Genomic DNA, 14,101 nt, shown 5'->3' with positions numbered 1-14,101 from the left:
GAGGTGGTCTTGCATATAGGCATTTCTCTTGATCCACCAATACGGGTTTACCAGCTGAGTGCATGATAAAGCATTCAGCAAATTAATGTGTTATCCTGCACATTCTGAAATTATTGCTGAATAATGAGTGTAAATATTCTTTAAACTCTATGAATTTATTTTACAAATGGTTTACAATTCTGATTTTTTGTTCAAATTAAAAAAAGATTAAAAAGATAGAATATAAACTGAAATGCAACAAGTTGACATAGTCATTGTGTGTCTTTAAGACAGAGATAGCTAAGTTCATAATTAGTAAGGGGATCAAGGGTTATGGGGAGAAGGCAGGAGAATCAGGTTGAATAACATATTGGCCATGATGGAATAGTAAAGCATTCTTAGAGTCATAGAGATGTACAGCATGGAAACAGACCCTTCGGTCCAACCCGTCCATGCCGACCAGATATCCCAAACCAATCTAATCCCACCTGCCAGCACCCGGCCAATATCCCTCCAAACCCTTCCTATTCATATACCCATCCAAATGCCTCTTAAATGTTGCAATTGTACCAGCCTCCACCACTTCCTCTGGCAGCTCATTCCATACACGTACCACCCTCTGCGTGAAAAAGTTGCTCCTTAGGTCTCTTTTATATCTTTCCCCTCTCACCCTAAACCTATGCTCTCTAGTTCTGGACTCCCCGGCACCAGGGAAAAGACTTTGTCTATTTATCCTATCCATGCCCCTCATAATTTAGTAAACTTCTAATGCTCCAGGGAAAACAGCCCCAGCTTGTTCAGCCTCTCCCTGTAGCTCAAATCCTCCAACCCTGGCAACATCCTTGTAAATCTTTTCTGATGGGCTGAATGGCCTAAGTTTGCTCCTATATCTTATCGTCTTATGGTGGTTTGTTCAAACAAACTTATTTTTTGCCAGTAAAGAAATTAAGCTGTGTAAAATTGGTCTGTGTACTTCCACTGCTTGCAAACAGTGCATGCGCAAAGGACATCAAAATTTCACAAGCATGGCTGAAAGTATCACAAGGATTATACATGTTTTGTATTGTCTACAATATTTCACCATGAGGAAATATGAAGTGTGATTTCCCAGTTTTGCGATCGAGTGCTTATACGATTATTCATGTTAATTGTAGTGTGGGAGCAGCACCAGGAATATCAGCTCCACAAGGAAAGAGACAGGTGTTTATTTTCCAAAGAAATGAGCATAGAAATGATAATGGAAAGACTTCAGTATTGACTTGATTGGAAATGACATCTAACATATGGTGAATCAAAAACTCACAAAATAGTTCTGGTTTTTACAAAAGATGCGCTCTTTACTGCAATTTGAAAAAAAGACTGCATATTTACAATTACAAACAAATTAATAATTTGTCCTACTTTTACGAACAGTGCAACAAATGTATAAAATGCATGAAGAAACTCTAATGCAAGAATGAAAAAATCAGCAGTTTCCTTTCCAAATAAACTAAACGTCCACATGCTGTAGTGGATGACTCTATTTATCTAGATCCCTGCAGCAGTCCAACTGAAGTTTTTCTTCTGATGAGACAGTTATTAGTCTTTCCTTTCAACAGCCTGTTATTCAGAAATTCGGTGTAATCATATTGCAAAAAAAGTTTTTTTAAAACAACTCCCCAGCCAATCAGACTTTTTTCTTTGCTTAGAGAATAGATATAAGCATTACAGAGAATAAATCTACTGTGCAGTAGCTTTATAGACATAATAGACACTTTGAAATGCAAGGAGACTAATGAAAGATAAAGGGATAGATGCTCAACAGAATGGGTGCTATCTGCTCGATTGCTTTGAGGCAGCAGTGAGGGAATCTTTGAGAATAACATTTGGTTGGCCAACCAATGCATTGTTGTCTCAGGCTGATGTTGCTGGAAATGGCTCCCGTCTCAGCAGCAATGGGTAGCTGGTTCATGCTAAATGGGGCAGTGCAGGGCAAAAAAATCCTCATTTAACCCAATCTTCTGCAGACAGCTTCAGTCACAGGGTAATACCTATGGCTCAGATTATCTTGTGGAAGGGGTGCCTCTTCTGCAAGCGTGGCCACAAATCATTTTAAATAGCTTGCAATTTCTCAGAGAGCCAATTCACTCTGTGCCACTCTTGTGTTTACTGACCTGCTGCAACAGCGTCTACATCACCTGGCTCCCAGCAGAACAATGCTGTGGGCCTCCCATTGGCACGTGCCCACCATGTATCATTCTTAGTGAAGTTAGTGGCAGCTTCATGCGCACAGTGATATCACCAGTGGAATCAGGCCCCACTTCTGGTCCGAGTCTTTGAAAATGTGTCATAATGGCAAGTGACAGTTGGCATGGAATGTAGAATTAATTTGATTGCACAAATAGCCTTCTGAAACTGAGATAAATTCTGCATATTGATTCTATTAACTAATATATTAGTTAATGGACGTATGGCCTCATAAAATCTCTTATCTTCAAAACTGGTGGGACAGCACATCAGGCTTCTTCTTTATTTATTACAGAACAGATGCCATAAAATACATGCATACATTTAAATATCATTCCATCTAACTTCTTGAATGGACAACATAATTAGGAAGGTCACATATCCAAGAATTAAGACAACTCTTCATACATAGCTTCAAAACAGCACAGCATTTTTCACTTTAATTGACTTCTATTGGGGGAGTCTAATTAATCTGTTTCCTGGAAATTCAAATCAATTTTTTTTCTCTCTTTCAGGGGTTTCAAATTAATTGCTTCTTTTTTCTCAAAACTGACTCTTTAAGCAGACTCTCTGATTTAGCAGAACAGGAGCTTTTATTACCAGGGTTTCCTGGATTACGGATGATGACAGATAATCCACCATTCCAATTTACAACAGCAATGTCAGCCATTTTAAAATATAACCAATCACACAGTAATATTTTAAGTTTCAATTATTTCTCATGACAGCTCGTAACCAAAAATTTTACTGTTTTGTTTCGATTGGCCCAAGAATCTGAAATACAGTTGGCTTTTGTTTTGGTTTGAAGGACTGCCAATATATTAGTGCTGAAAATCAGTGGTAGCTTGTTTATGGGATGATGGACAGGTCTTGTATAGTGGGAGAAAATTCAAGCTGCAAAACAGGTGCTACCTTGTGAGGACTGTGCAGCATTGTGCAGGGAAATTTGAATTAAAAAAAAAATTAAAATTAAAAAAACACAAGCGATTAGAAAATCCAGACAGCAAACATAAAATAATTAACAGTTTGGGGAACATGACTAAGAATTCAAAAACTTATCCTCGTTTGATTTAAAACAAAAATCACGTACAGAAGGAAGATAAATTGTCAAGAGGGCTTCAGTATAATATCTTCTTGCTAACAATCTACGCAGCCCCACATGAAGACACCTGATCTAATCAGATGGAAGCAAATATAAGTAATTGTATAGGAATTGGATAGATGGCACAGTGTTTAACACTGCTGCTTCACAGTGCCAGGGACCTGGGTTCAATTCCAGCCTCGGGTGACTATTTGTGTGGATTTTGCATATTCTCCCCATGTCTGGTTTCCTCCTATAGTTCAAAAATGTGCAGGTTAGGTGATTTGGCCATGCTAAATTACCCAAAGTGTCCAGGGATATATAGGTTAGGTGGATTAGCCATGGAAGGTGCAGGCTTACAGGGACAACGTAGCGAGCAGTGAGTCTGGATGGGATGCTCTTTGCAGAGTCGGTGTGGAAATGTTAGGCCAAATGGCCTGTTTCCACATTCTAGGGATTCTATGAAAGACCCAGAAATTACGCTCTCTTTGAGAGACCAAAATTATACTTAATTTGATTTTTTTTCTATCTTTGTGATATGTTGTATAGAATTCAATGCGTTGTTGTACAGAATTTCAATGAGAAAATCCAGTTACTGAGCAATCTGTTGTGCTGCAGAAGTATTTTAAAATGTTTCACATACTCACTGTACATACGATTTTATTAGTTTTGGAGTACAGTATATTGAAATACTATAAAAAGCAAAATGTTGTGGTTACTGGAGATCTGAACGCTGAAAATACACAGCAGTACAGACAACACCCACACAGAGTGAGAAACAAAATTGTTTTTGGTTAGCTCTCCTCTTTCCACAGATGCTTGACCTAGTTGAATAATTCCACAATCTTATGCTTATGTCTAAAATAATGTATACTATGTAACAATAGTAATATTTGGAAGCAGTGGCCTAGTGATAAAGTCAGTCGACTATTAGTCCAGAATCGCAGGTCCATTGTTCTGGGGACCGGGGCTTGAATTTGACCATAGTAGAAGATGAAATTTGAATTCAGTGAAATCTGGAATAAAGAGCTAGCCCAGTAGCAACCATAAATGCATTGTCTATTGTTGTAAAATCCCGTCTGGTTCACTAATGTCCTTCAGGAAAGAAAATCTGTTGCCCTTATATGTGACTTGAGACCAACAGCAATGTAGTCAACTCATAACTGCCTTCTGGGCAGTTAAGGATGGACAACAAATGCAGGCCACGCCAGCAATTCCCACATCCTATGAATGAATGATAAAAAATAATGTTGTATATATTGGCTGGAATCTAATAGGGTTCTGAACAATGTGGGCTCTGGTGAAATTTGTGGCAGAGTTGAATGAGAAGTCTGACGAGGCTGATTTCAAGGTCAGGAGAACCTCGCTCTACCCGTTATGCTTTTAATAAGCGGCATGATGATTGTCCCACCAGGGTTGCAATTAAGAGAGATTATTGCTTTTTAAAACCTTGTTAACAAACTAACTTGCCTTATTAATTTTCAGCTTTCTATCTTATGAAACATGCCAAACAAGTTCGATATGGTGATAGAGTGAGTACCTCATGAATCCAGCTCACTCCTTGCTCTGAAGGGTCTCCATATTGTGCATAAACAAACTGCAACTTAGGGCACAATCTACAGGTATCAACCAATCATCCAAACTCATTTGGCATTTTCCAACCCCTTATGACCATCATGGTACCTCTCCGATACACTGACATGTAGGAGAAGGAAAATCAACAGTCAGGAGCACCCTGGCTCCAAGGATGGTAGTAGTGTGTCACTTTGTATGCCAAGAGCTGGGAGTAGAAAGGTGGGCAGGTGCAAGTTCATGGAGACAACCTCAGGATGTATAAGGTTCTTGGAAAGGTTACCAAAGGGGATTTTGGTATTTGGGGGTGGGGGAGAATAGTGGGAGAGAAGGGGAGATCATCAACACATTGAGGTGAAGGCTACAAGTCTCTGGCTGAGGAGTGCTTACTCGATAGGGAATGAAAATGTCTGCAACGGGTTTGGTTTTGGTGGGGAATCAAGTCAAATGGTGAGGAGTGGGCTGAATGACCCACAGATGTTAATATTTTTAAAGGGAAACAACATTACACACAGTACCCAGACCTGCAGGATCCCTAATCCATGCATTGACCTTCCTCCACCCCCATCCCCAACACTCCCACTCTTGTTGTCTTTCACCTCCCTGCCCCCAATCATTCCCTCCAGCACATCTGGTCACAGACATCAGGTCAGATGAAAGCATTGACTCTTTTATGATAAAAGAACAATATTATGGATCATGCTACCAAAGTGCCCTCAATAAGTTGCGTCTTTTCTCTCCCTCCCACTATGTCTTAGTATAGTCCCTGGTTCCACTGCTGTGGCTGTAGAGTCTATAGACCCTGCAGATTTGATTGGGCAACCTCAGGGTCCTTGTGCCAGGAAGGACCAGGCATGTGGTGGTCACCTTACCAGGTGCAAGTTGACCTTCCTCTACCTGAGCATTCAAGGGACAGAAATGGGCAGGCAATGTAGAGATCAAAAGCCTGGTCTCTCTGGAGTGTTCTGAGAGAAGACTTCTGAGGGGCTGCATGTGGTTCCTCCTTTGGTTGGGTGCCTCCTGACATCACTGATCAATGCGAGGAAAGGATACCTGAAGTGGAATGAACACTCGTACTTACTCAGTTGGTGGGACCTGGATGTCTCAGCATCCCCATAGAAGCAGTCTCAGATTTCTCCAGGGAGGGACAGAATTTTGCCCTCACATGGAATGAGGAACTTTATGTCGACACTCCTCCGCTTGTCTTGGTCCTTGCAGGCCAGTTATAGGTTTATACAGCACTGCTTAGAGGGAATGCTGGTGGCTTGTCTGTCCATCCTGAAGCAGCTGGGGGGAAGGCAGTGAGTGTTCTGAGTTGCAGGCAATAGTGAGAGTGGCAGAGCACAATCCTTGGTGGGAGGTAGCTGCAGTAGCAGAGACAATAGGTGTGTGAGGTAGCAGAGAAAGAGAGTGTATCATTCACCCTGGCACAGTACAAAAGGTCGTTGACCACTTGGTAGCATTGGCAAGCTGTTCCTCCCCACAGTGGAGATGGCATTAGTGTTAGTCAGGCCATCTGGAACTGGTGACATGGCCATCTCTGGTGATTTTCTGGGAAGAAGACCTTTTCCTTTGCATTACCTATCAACCAGAAAATCACAGCACCAGAGAATTACAGTGACAGAGAATCACAGTGACATCTTTCCTTTTTTGACATCTTCTGGAAACATCCTCGAATAAGATGGACAACTTTGGAATGCCAGTACTCATCTCGGTGCACAATGACCCTTTAAAGATGGCATGGCAGTAGTGAATGTTTGTCTTCCTGCCAAATGGCAAGTTGTTCTTGGAATGATGGACAGTAGGATGACATTGGAATCCGATGTGATGGGCACCATAGGAGCCGGAGTAGTTAATTAGGCGAGTTTGGTAAGATTAAAAACAAGAAAATTACTAAGCCCCCCCAGTGGAAATCCCTGCAAAAAACTCAAATTTAACCAAGAAAACACAAAATTCAGCCAGTGTTATAGAATTTTAGAAGATTTAAGGCAAGAAGTAATTTTAATGCTGATGATATGGCAAGAAAGTAGCTGGAACCTTGTTAACATTTTCTCATTCTCCTTCCTACTCTTGTCCTGCTAATTTCCAAATTAGACTCCTCTGGATTCTGACAGACTTGAACTTGATCCTGAGCTGGTCACCTATCTTGGCTGCACTACTTCATGGAGACATTAAGAACCAGTGAGACCCCTTTAAGGTTATTATAAGTACTCTCCTTAGTGCGGCTGGAGGGAAGTCCAGACCTCTGTTTCCCCAGGCAGTAAAATATTACAACAATATTCGCCCAGACTTGCTTTGTAGCTGGCAGTCTTAAGTCTCTTAAGCTGATGATGGGTGACATCAAAATTGCCCAATATGTGTTGCCCTCTTGCTATCAGAAATAGGTAAGCAGCTGACCAACACCTTACAAATGTTAATATCTGTCAAGCCACAAAAAATTGGCATTCCACCCTACCTGGACCTATAATTGAGTCTTTTGTTTGGGTTTTGATGCATTTTAACCTGTTCAATTGAAACAAACCATCATCAAAATTCCTAACAATTTCATACTAACACTAGCAAGGTCAATGCCATGGTTTTGTTGCAGGCATCAATGGTGTAAAGAATCTGCAAAGAGTCTTTTAAAATAGTGTCTAATTTGTTCGTTAATTTCTCAGAAGGAGATGTTAAAAATATGAACCTTATAGTAATAGGCTTATTGAAGATGTTTCCTAACAAAGAAATTTAATTTGTGTTTCCATGGTTATTCTTTTTGAATCTAAAAGGTAAATCTTGCATATACTGACATATTTGGATCCATTTAGTGTAATGGCTCTTGTGTGCAGTAATAGCTTTTACTTTCTAAACATAGCACTGTATTAAAAAGTATTTCGGGATCTACTTTTGCCTAACCTTTAAAATAATAAACTATGCTCAAATATTCTCACAATATAATGACTATACTTGGTTCATTCATCTGTCGTATTTAAATAATAGCAAACATTAATCTTAAATAAAAGCCAGAGAATAATTAAAGGGTTAACAAATGACAGCAACAAAAATGTATGGAGTTATCATGAAGAAATAACACTCCACATGTATTTTGGTAATGTAATTATCAACATTAAAACAGATATTTGGTTTACATGTTAATGTTTTAAATCATTATTAAGTAGTATTATAATTGCAATTATTTTACTTATTAAGGATCTAGCATGCACCTGAAATTCCTGCTGAGCTACAGGATGTGCACTGCTTGCTTCTGTAAGATGTGCCAAATTAGACAATTTCATATCTGCCACCTACTCATTAGCCATGAAATAAATAGGAAAGGAAGAATGAGAGAATAATAAAGACATAACTAGCACCATGACTATTACAGAAGAGCATACACTAAGGGAAAATAAGAGGTGAGAGGAAGCTAATGACAATGTTTAGCAGAAAGGTATTTAACCCTGAATGATCTATTCTTTATCTCCTTTTTTCAGTATCCAAATCTGAAATCTGTTTTTTTTTAATATATGAAAGCGAAAGGCAATGCTTAATGAGTGGAAAAAGACAACCTGTAATTTTAGTGGAAGAATAGTAATTAAGACATAATACATTACTGAATGAATGATGAATAGAAAGACTAGGAAAAATCCAGCTTTACCAAGATATGTGACTCGATCATTAGTTGACTTTTTAGATAATATATCATTTAAAGTGTTCCATGAAATGCCAAGCGTAAAAAGCAAAGGTATGGTCTAACAGCACGCTAATTAAATCAGAAATCACAAAGAAGATACATCAGATTAAATTATGGGACTGAGACTGGCAAGATAATAAAAGCAAAACTCTTGACAATAAATAACATGTATAAAATTACAGGAATATCCAAGTACAGATTACCAATGTGTGTGGTGACAGGTCATTCCAGTATATTCTATCTGTTATTTACTACTGTTGAAATGACTGACTGATTACACTTTTTAAAGCGTTCCAATGAATTTGTAACTATTGTCTTATATGTGAATTACTACTACAATTAGAATGAACAAAAAGGCATTAAACGTATTTTGCCTCTCATGCCATTAGATGCATATTTGATAACCTTCTCAAATATATACTATGTCTATTTTGGCTGGATCTCCCTCAATATGGGTATTAAAGCGACATAGCATATGTGGGGAAATTATCTGTATTTACCAAACAAGTGTTATGTATAGTTTTACATTTCATTTACCCAAACATTAAACTAGATCATCCTGAATGATCATCAGCAGTAGTTGCTTTCACAAGGCAGACAACAGACACTTGTTCACAGGCACTAATTTCAAATAATACCCCCAAAATATAAAAAGCTAAATCTAGCCAAGTACACTGAATGATTATGGTTCTTACCAGCATCATTCAACTCAGTTATCAAGGAGGAAGTGAAGAGAACAGAACCACTTTTGAAGCCACTGCCAATCAACCAACCCCAGAGATCATAGTAAACAAATGAGAAGGCAACTGGATCCAATATTTTAAATATAAATGCTCAGTAAGACATCACACAATGGTTTAGTGGTGTCTTAAAGATTGTCAATTATTTTTTAACATGAAGCTTGTCGAGATACTAATGGAGGACCTTTGGGAAGACAGCATGCTGCTGCATTGGAGGTAGTGGAAACAATAAGTGGTAACAAGACTTAGTAACAGCATGATTCTGACCATCGCTAAGTACTGACTGATATGTGCAAATTACAAAAAGGTAGCATGATTTAAACTACAACTTTCACAACAGCATACATATCCTTTATCATTTTGCAAAAAGCTATAGATCATTGAACATAGAAAAGTACAGCACACTACAGGCCCTTCGACCCACGATGTTGTGTCAAGGATTCATCCTATCTAAAATAAAATAACCTAACTTATGCTCCCCTCAATTCGCTGCTGTCCATGTGCATGACCAGCAGCTGCCTAAAGGTCCCTGATGACTGTGCTTCCACCACTACGGTTGGCAATGCATTCCATGCACTCACAACTCTTTGTGTGAAGAACCGACCTCTGACGTCTCCTCTATACCTTCCTCCTAACACCTTAAAATTATGACCCCTCGTGGCAGTCAGTCCTGCCCTGGGGAAAGGTCTCTAGCTATCGACTCCATCCATGCCTCTCATTACCTTGTATACCTCAATGAGGTCACCTTTCTTCCTCCTTCTCTCCAAGGAGAAAAGTCTGAGCTTAGTCAACCTCTCCTCATAAGACTAGCCCTCCAGTCCAGGCAGCATCCTGGTAAACCTTCTTTTCACTCTCTCCAAAGCTTCCACACTATTCCTATAATAGGGCAACCAGAACTGGACAGAATATTTCAAATGTGGTCTCACCAGGGTTTTGTAGAGCTGCAGCAAAACCTTGCAGCTCTTAAACTCGATCCCCCTGTTAATGAAACCCAAAACACCATATGCTTTATTAACAACCCAATCCGCTTGGGTGGCAACTTTGAGGGATCTATGCACTTGAACACCAAGATCACGCTGTTCCTCCAACTGCTAAGAATCATGTCTTCAATCCTATATACAGCATTCAAGTTTGACCTTCCAAAATGCATCACTTCACATTTATTCTGGTTGAACTCCAACTGCCATTCCTCAGCCCAGCTCTGCATACTGTCAATGTCGAGCTGTAGACTGCAATTACCCTTGATATTATCAATGGCACCTCCAACCTTTGTCTCATCAGCAAACTTATCCATGCCTCAACCTCCTCATCCATTTATAAAAATTACAAAGAGCAGGGGCCCTACAACAGACCCCTGCAGGACGCCACTCACCACTGACCTCCAGGCAGAATACTTTCCATCTACAACCACTCTCTGCCTTCTGTCAGCCAACCAATTCTGTATCCAGTCAGCCACATCTCCCTGTATCCCATACCTCCTGACTTTATGAATGAACCTACCATGGGGAAGCTTATCAAATGCCTTGCTGAAGTCCATGTACATCACATTCATTGCTTGATCTTCATCAACCTGTCTCATCATCTCCTCAAAGAACTCAATAAGATTTGTGAGGCACGACCTGCTCCTCATAAAGCCATGCTGACTACCTTTAATCATGTTATGTTTTTTCAAATAGTTATCAATCCTATCCCTCAGAATTCTTTCCAAAGCCTTGCTGAATATAGACGTAAGACTGACTGGTCTGTAATTGCCAGGGATTTCCCTATTCCCCTTCTTCAAAAGAGGAACAACATTCACCTCCCTCCAATCCTCCGGTACAACTCCCGTGGAGAGTGAGGAAACAAGGATCTTTGCCAGCAGCTTAGCAACCTCCTTTCTCGCTTCCTGGAGAAACCTAGGATAAATCTGGTCTGGCCCTGGGGACTTATCAATCTAATGGTTGGAAAACCTTTCTGCACATCAACTTCCTCAATCTCAATCTGTTCAAGCCTGTTTTCCCACTCCTCAAAGTTCTCATTCACAACAAGATCCCTTTCCTTAGTGAAAACCGAAGCAAAAAACCTATTTAAGGCTTCCCCTATCTGGTCAGACTCCATACACAAGTTCCCTATGCTATCCCTGATCTGCCCTACCTTCTTCCTGATCATTCTCTTATTCGTTACATATGAACAAAATGCCTTTGGGTTCTCCCTAATCCTTCCGGCCAAGCCTTTTTTGTGCCTCTTCCTGGCTCTCCTCAGTCCATTTTTGAGCTCCTTTCTAGCAAGCCTGTCATCCTCCAACACTGTGCTAGACCCTTGCTTCCTCCACCTTACATAAGCTGCCTTCTTCCTTTTGTTGAGAAGCTCCTCTGTTCTTGAAATCCAAGGCTACTTAATCTTATTCATTCCCGCCTGTCTCAGAGGAACAAATTTATGCTATAGGGCCAACAAAGATTCGTTTTTATCTGCAGCTCAGTCTGGATTATCAGAATCTACAAAATCTGAAAATGCAATAAATATATCCCAAAAAAATGCCAGTTTCAACCTTTCATTGTCTGCAGGAAAGTTGGCATATGAAGGGGTACACCATCAAAACCAGTTCCATCACAATTCTCAAACTTTTTCTTGTTTTATTCAATGGAAGAAGATATGTTTACACATTAGAATGAGTGTTACAAAATAATTCAGTAGGGTACTTAATACATTGCAATTCATGAAATTTCCTTGCCCTTGATTTTAGGGGCAGATTTCTGAGACCTTGGCAAAACTTGTAAACATACATAAGTCTGCTGATTATAACGTATCTCAGTGTGAATGATTTATATTCTGCATTAGTATATTACATGCTTTAGTCGTTGTGTGTGATGTACTAAGACTTTAAAAAGATTAAGGGCAATTCAGTTGGACTGTATGGCATCTCAAATCCAACTATGAATGACTTCTGTGCTGCATGTTGGCATGACCAGAACTCAGCACTTATAATTACATGCCCTTTGGGAAATTGCTTAACATACTTTACATAGGTGAATGCCCATCTTACATAACTATACTAATCAGTTGGCTGTATCATTCATTTTCCAACAAATTAAGATCCTATTGTTCAAATTATCTTACCTTCTGTTGCAGTGCTACCTGGGGATACCAACAGCAAAAGCTAAGCATGGCTATCCAGATTTATTTCCAAACTCAGCAAAAGGTTGCCTTTTGTTTATAATTACAGAGGTAAAACTCAACCATATATGACCAGGTTACAGTCTATATAAGTACTAATATAGCTCATGTTCTAATGTCCCCAAACTCATTCTTTTTTTATGTCCTAGTTTCTATTCAATGACTGATATAAATTTAATTCTATACACTTATTTCTCCCTTTCAAAGAAACCTGTGACTGCCCCTGACTTCCCAATAACTTTGTGCTAGGCGTTTAGTTTTACTTTTGACCTTGTCTAACTCACTATTGAGTTGGTATGTCTTTCTCCTTAATTATTAGGTGCTCAGGGTCAAATCTGGCTGTCAGTGCATCTCTGTCATTCTCATAGTGAAATAATGCAAAATGTTATAAATTATAAGTGTTATTCTGTTAAAACGTAAAATTGCTTTCACTAGTAATGAGTATATGGGGTTTGGGTAGGTCAGTTGGCTAGATGATTGGTGTGTGGCTCAGATTATGGCCAAAAGTGAGGGTTTAATTCCAGTTCCAACTAATGTAACATAGAAACTGGGTAAAGCCATAGGCCATTTGGCCCTTTAAGCCTGTTCTACTATTTATGGCTGATATGATCATGGCTGATAATCCAATTCAGTACCCTGTTCCCACTTTCTCCCTGATCTCATAATCCTTAAGAACTATTATTTAACTCCTTCTTGAAGCTATTCAATGCTTTGGCCTGAACTGCTTTCTGTGGCAGGGAATTCCAAAGGCTTGCACATTGTCGGGTGAAGAAATTTCTCGAGGAGAAAGTGAGGTCTGCTCTCATAATCCTTAAGAACTATTATTTAACTCCTTCTTGAAGCTATTCAATGCTTTGGCCTGAACTGCTTTCTGTGGCAGGGAATTCCAAAGGCTTGCACATTGTTGGGTGAAGAAATTTCTCCTCGAGCCAGTCCTAAATGGCCTACTCCTTATCCGTAACCTGTGACCTCTGGATCTGGACTCCTTCATCCTTCCTGCAGTTAACTAGCCCTCTGAGACTGGAAGGCAATGGCAAACCACGTACTGGAAAAACTGTGAAAAGTAAGCTGAAGCTCCACCAGACAATCGGGCCTGACTTTGAGCAAGAACATGTGAATGTAAGTTGCAAGAGTAAGAAGGGCTCTTGTGGTGCAGTTGTAGTGTCCCTATCTCCTGGTGAGAAGGTCCAGACTCAAGCTATCCTGCTGTTGTGTCAAAACATATCACAACAGGTAGTTTTAAAAATAAAAATGCAAAGTACTGAACTAAAATGGTTAAGTGCTACACAAAAATTATTTCTTGAGCTGTGATTATGTGGCTCAAATCCAATCTGCTCTAAGTGAAACTAGACTATCTGTAAAAGTGGCATCATCTTCTGTACCCACAAGTGATTACCTTCCACTACATTTCTTCCTTTATACATTTTCATTAATAATCCCTTGACAAGGGCTCAGATTTCAATATTTTAAAAAAGACTGTTATGTTGCTAAGAGAGAAAGTGAGGGCTGCAGATGCTGGAGATCAGAGCTGAAAATGTGCTGCTGGAAAAGCGCAGCAGGTCAGGCAGCATCCAAGAAACAGGAGAATCGACGTTTCGGGCATAAGCCCTTCTTCAGGTATGGGGAAAGTGTGTCCAGCAGGCTAAGATAAAAGGTAGGGAGGAGGGACTTGGGGGAGGGGCT

This window comes from Chiloscyllium plagiosum, chromosome 19 (genome assembly GCF_004010195.1).
Source record: "Chiloscyllium plagiosum isolate BGI_BamShark_2017 chromosome 19, ASM401019v2, whole genome shotgun sequence".
In the NCBI taxonomy this organism is placed as follows: domain Eukaryota; kingdom Metazoa; phylum Chordata; class Chondrichthyes; order Orectolobiformes; family Hemiscylliidae; genus Chiloscyllium; species Chiloscyllium plagiosum.
This window is presented reverse-complemented; position numbering follows the sequence as displayed.